The 6,000-nt window shown below is 42.6% G+C and overlaps 1 protein-coding gene across 1 annotated transcript in view; it reads left to right on the top strand.

Moving 5' to 3' along the window:
- The first annotated feature begins 2,008 nt into the window (after positions 1-2,008).
- Positions 2,009-6,000, top strand: part of HDLBP (high density lipoprotein binding protein) — a 47,988-nt gene continuing 43,996 nt past the window's right edge. The window contains exon 1 of the mRNA XM_073674546.1: positions 2,009-2,149. The gene's annotated coding sequence lies outside the window, so the exon portion shown is untranslated. The remainder of the gene's footprint in view (positions 2,150-6,000) is intronic.

The raw sequence follows: 6,000 nt of genomic DNA, 5'->3' as shown, positions 1-6,000 counted from the left end.
CCTAGCTTGTAGATAAACTTTATTGAAGAACGTTATTTTAACTATAGACTGCAGTACTATTGTATTGCAGTATATAATATAAGCGATCAAGGTTCAACTAAATAATAAAAAAAGTTTAAAAACATGAAGGAAAAAAAATACACATATGGTATTGCCGCGTCCGCAGAACTCCGCTCTATTAAAATATAAAATTGGGTTCATTAATCAGTAAACACCCATAAAGAGAAAAAAAATCAAAACACAAACCTTGTGCTATTTTCCGGTAACCAAACCTCAGCCAAAAATGCAATAAAAAAGTATAAAAATATTGTCTGTATTCCAAAATCATATCAATAAAAAACTCCACTTTGAAAACCTCAACTTGCCACAATTTTTATTTATTTATTTTTTTTACAAATTTATTTTTGGCACTGAAATAAAAAAAAATACAAGTTTATTATTGCTGTAATCGTACTGTCTTGGAGAATTATACTTGTAGGTCATTTTTACCACACATTGAATACCATAAAAAGAAAAAACAATTGAGGGATTGCATTTTTTTTTTCAAATCTCAACACACTTGGAAATTTTACAAAATGTTGCATTTTGTTTAAAACTTTAAAGAAAAAAAAAACCTCTGCAAACTTAGTATCGCTGTAATCATACTGACCTGTAGAATTACGATTGCAGCTAATTTTTACCATACAATTAATGCCATAGAAACAAAACCCCAAAAACAATTGGGAATGGCTTTTTTCTTCTTTTCATCCCAACTGCAATTTTTTCCCCGTTTTCCAGTACGTTATATGGTAAAATGAACTGTGTCATTTAGAAATGAGCGGATTGATTTGCGGGACTCTGGTCCAGCATCCAAGTCAGTGGTACATGACCGCTTGAATGCTGTGCCGGCGACACCGAAAGATAAGAGATTCGCGGTACTCCTGTCTAGCCACCAGGTACCACAGATCTGGACGCTGGACAGGAGTCCCACTAATTGATCCGCTAATCTCTAATGTCATGCAAAACTACAACTCATTCCGCATAAAAAAAAAAAACCTTACGGCTATGTTGACTGAAAGATAATAAAAAAGTTCTGAGTCTTGTAAGAAGGGGAAGATAAAACAAAAGCTCAAAAACTTTATGTTGGGAAAGATTTAAAGATAGTTGGGGGTCCTTTTGTAGGATGGTTTCATTGCGTCCTGGAGGATAAGATTTAAATGTTCTGATTTTGGGCATTAAAACGTCTTGTATGCAAGTGTCACTGGACTAGTTTGTGTTTATTAGGGTCGATGACAGCGGGGTTAAAGAAGCACTCCTCCTCCCATCAAAGTTTTTAACCTCTTAATATATTGCATCATATTATACAGCACTGTGCACTTACAGTTGCTTTTTTTGCCTTTCTACCCAGCTAATTCTTCTCTTTTCTCTGCTCTTTGTAGAAACAGGAAGTCTCTTGTCCTTGCATTTATCATCCCCCTCTTCCACTCCTGATCCAGCTGACTCATGGCTTGTACAGGGAAGAGTGACCTCCTGTTTCTACATAGAGCTTAGAAGGATTCAGCTAGTCAGTTTTTAATCACATGATGTCACAGACCTAATGGAAAAGAGAAGAATTAGCTGGGTAGAAAGGCAAAATGAGCAATTGTAAGTACACAGCGCTATATAATAGCATGACTGCAATAGATAAAAGGATAAAAGTTTTGCAGGGAGTGCATCTTTAATATTTTCACATTTCAGTGAATATTACATTGAATAATTTATGTCTCCTGGTAAAATGCATGTACCAGTTAAGAATCCAGTCCCTCCCAGCAGCAGGCACTAGGCCACGACCTCAGCACTGAACTGAGCATAGAGTCGGTGCTGCTGTGAGAAGTACCTGCTAGGAGCCGCTGCAGTGTGCACACAACCCTTTTACAGCACTCCCCACCCCACAACCAGCTGTCAAAAATAAATGGTGCAATAAAGTTTGCTTAAAAAAAAAAAGAACGTGTTCCGGTCTCCTGGTGACGTATTTCCGCTTCCGGTCCCATCTGCTTCTCCAGTCCCATCCTCTGGCTGACGTGTCGCGGCTGATGACGTTCCCCTTATTGATAGGCTCAGGCCCATTCTATATAAGCGCTGGACGAAGCGGGCGACGCTTTCCCCGGCAGTCAGCGGATCGGGACACGGAGTGAGTGTGAGGGAAGCGGCGGTGGCTGGGGAGGGCTCGGGGCTGCCCGGTGTAGTGAGGGGGGATGGGACGTCGGGGCACCGGGGGAGGGAAGTGGCTGAGCGGAGAGGGCGACAGCTGCCTACGTGGAGTGCAGGCTGGGACAGCACTTGTCATTGATTGCTACGTGTCTGCATCATGTGTGTCCTCTGCTGGAGCAGATCGATGGCTCCTGGCTGTCAGGACTGCTGGATCTCTGCTGCATCCTCTTCCTTCTCACTTCCCTCAGTAGATCCGCCTGCAGTACAGGATCACCCCCTCCCCTGCTGCCAGCTGGACCCCTTTCCCTGCATCTTCCCATAAGCAGTGATCTGACTCCTCTGCCCCCATCATTCCTGTCCTCTGCACCTAGAACAGAAATCCTATTAAAAGTCATCTATCCATGTCCATAAGTAGAAAAAAAATACAGCAATAATCACCGATCCTTCTCTTTAATCTGCCAAAAGGCCACGACCCAAGTGTGTCCTGTGCGGTAATCTGTGACTCATCAGATAATCAGGTCACCGCGATCGTTAACGTGGATCATTTCTGAACGTGTCTGATAATTTTCCCCTTTGCTGTATCCACTAGTGTCTGTGATCACTGGAGGGATGTACCGAGTGATTGGCACTGCGGGGCGGTGAGATTGGATGGATAATTATCGGGGGATCCGGTTAGCAACACATCGAGTCTTGGCGGCATTTTATTCATGGTTGTTTTCATATTAAGTTTGTGTGAAAAGAATCCGATTGTAATGTTGCTTTCTGAAATGTGAAATCTGGTGTTGTCCTGTGGTTGTGTCTTTAGTTGACAGTGTCTCCTGGTGGTGTCCTGTGACAGTGTCTCCTGGTGGTGTCCTGTGACAGTGTCTCCTGGTGGTGTCCTGTGACAGTGTCTCCTGGTGTCCTGTGGTTGTCTTTAGTTGACGGTTCTTCCTGGTGGTGTCCCCTGGTTGTGTCTTTAGTTGACGGTTCTTCCTGGTGGTGTCCTCTGGTTGTGTCTTTAGTTGACGGTGCCTCCTGGTGGTGTCCTCTGGTTGTGTCTTTAGTTGACGGTGTCTCCTGGTGGTGTCCTCTGGTTGTGGCTTTAGTTGACGGTGTCTCATGGTGGTGTCCTGTGGCTTTAGTTGACGGTGTCTCCTGGTGGTGTCCTGTGGCTGTGGCTTTAGTTGACGGTGTCTCCTGGTGGTGTCCTGTGGCTGTGGCTTTAGTTGACGGTGTCTCCTGGTGGTGTCCTGTGGCTGTGGCTTTAGTTGACGGTGCCTCCTGGTGGTGTCCTCTGGTTGTGGCTTTAGTTGACGGTGCCTCCTGGTGGTGTCCTCTGGTTGTGGCTTTAGTTGACGGTGCCTCCTGGTGGTGTTCTCTGGTTGTGGCTTTAGTTGACGGTGTCTCCTGGTGGTGTCCTGTGGCTTTAGTTGACGATGTCTCCTGGTGGTGTCCTGTGGTTGTGTCTTTAGTTGACGGTGCTTCCTGGTGTTGTCCTGTGGTTGTGTCTTTAGTTGATGGTGTCTCCTGGTTGTGTCTACCTGTTACAATCTCTATCACATAGGACAGTGTACGGGGAAGCTTGCACGTCCATATAATGTGTGGATTGTCCTGTATCATTTCAGTTGTCCAGGGAGGGGAGGGTTAAATCCTGCAACTAGTAAGTAGTAGAGGTTTAACCTGGGCCTGAAATGGTGACGTTGGCATAGAATGAGGCCTGGAGTGGGAGGGGTATTCAGAGTTAGGATAGGGGGAGGTGAAAGCCTCCTAATCCATCTCCCAGTCAGCAGTCTATGTTGCAATCTCTGAGAGTGAAAATCTGAGTGGGCTCAGTCAGTTCACAAGGAACTTTACTTGGTGACGCACACTTTTCCCAGAGAGTTTTGAGAATAAAGATGTATAAATAATTGGTGAGATTTATTTTGAGCACTATTTGAAGTGTTTTTATTTTGGGTGATCGAACTAGTATCCGATGGAAGTAAAAAAATGGCCGATCTGCAACTTTCTGTTCTACTCTCTAGTTTTCTTGTCGTGAACAGTAAGTCTTTCTGTGGCCTTTATCCTGAATTCTCAAGCATGTAGTGTTGCTGGAAGAATGCAGCCCACTGTAACATCTAAACATCTGGCTGCGTCTTTTAGAAGATGCACGTGTCCTAAGAAGTATAAGATACACGTGTCCTAAGAAGTTAGAAGGTTCTATTTCACATCCCCCTTACTCCTTAGCAGCCTGTGCTGCCATATCGCTAATGAAACGCAGACCTGATATTTCCAGCTCTATTAAGGGTTCATATTTCTTGCTCTTCTATCTGTTTAATGCTTTTTTAGAAAGTTTTTAGGTTTCAGTTTTCACTGGTGTCTATTCTGACTCTGACAGTCAAAAGATCCCAGGTAATCTGATCTCCACCTTGTCGGATCTCTAATTTAACTAAAGTTCATGTAGAAGATTCATTTGTGGGTAAACCTTTCTCTTAGGATGCTAACTAGAACTTTGCATACAAAGCTTTTCTGAGAAAAATGGTGGAGTTGTGAAACAAACAATATTATTTCTAGAGCTAGAACTAAACTAAATTGTCTCCCTGGTCTGTTCCCACCTTTGCTATAGAGCAAAATTTGCTTTTGAGATAGACTGTAGCATTTAATGTTTTTTGTAAGATGTTCTTATGGCCGTACACGATCCTATAGGTTCCTTTAACAAAATAAGATAAAGCGAGTCATTCATGTAACTTGCGTTTGTGTTACAATAATCGTATGTTTGTGTAACTTCACTTGTTTTTTCACTGCTGATGGCTGGCAGATGCCTGCCTACGTAACGGGGAGAAACTTCGCCAACTTTTTAGGTCGTCGTAAAATATTCCATTGCCAACAAGTATGTGAATCCTCACTATGTAATCACTGTACATCTTTACATTGGGCAATGACTTCGAACTTTCATGTCCCATGTAAAAAGGCCATCTTTCCGTTTGCTCACGCACAAAATATGATGGTTATTCTTATTGGTTAGAATAGATGGACCTTTATAAACCTCTTGTGTGAAGAAATTTTGTCCACCCAAAGTCTCTGGTTCAAAGTTATTCTGTCCCATTCCAGATGACAGAGACCTAGTTGCATTGGTGCAGTGCAGCTGCCATATGTTTGTCACTAGCCCTTCAGTACAAGTCAGACATTTCCTTGTTAAAACTTTTTTTTTTTTTTTTTAAGATGTGCTCTTGACTTATCCATTCAGTTGAATGAGGCAAATGGAGTAAAAAATATAGAAATTTTGCCTTGATCTGATCTCTTCTATTGGTGCTTGGCTTGTTTGTCTAACACTATATTGAGCAGACATAGACTCCGTGTCATGTTCATAGACTGTTTGCCTAATTGACATGCCTGGATCCATGTGTGGCACATCTGCAGACCGTTTTTTGGGTGCAGAGTGTGGCGAACCTGTTGGAAGCCTGGCCTTAGATTAGTCCTATGCGTAGTACTACACCATATGGTCACACCACGCTGGAATACTCTGTGCCTTATCTACACTATTACAGATAGAGCAGAGGATGTGACTTTATTACAGGGATATTGCCAATCTGTCCCTGCGGCTGTCTGTAGATGTTTCTTTTTTTCTTATTTTTCAGACTCCATAAACACTTTCATTCTGAGCGAGTCCTCCATGCAGGCACATTCCTTAATTCCAGGCATTCTACAATCTGAAGGAATCTGATTGTGATTAAGCAGCGATCGTTGTTATTTGCTCTGCTTCATAAACTTTAAGTAGCCTAAAAAAATATAAAAAATTTATCATAGACCAACAGAAGTGACCCCTCCTCTAGTTGTATCGTTTGTGGTTTTTGTTACATCAGTGATAAAGCT

Source organism: Phyllobates terribilis, unplaced genomic scaffold (assembly GCF_046119375.1).
Source record: "Phyllobates terribilis strain yellow unplaced genomic scaffold, ASM4611937v1 Scaffold_3__8_contigs__length_932513732, whole genome shotgun sequence".
NCBI classification, from domain to species: Eukaryota; Metazoa; Chordata; class Amphibia; order Anura; family Dendrobatidae; genus Phyllobates; species Phyllobates terribilis.
Note: the sequence above shows the minus strand (reverse complement) of the source record. Positions and strands in the feature narration are given on the sequence as shown.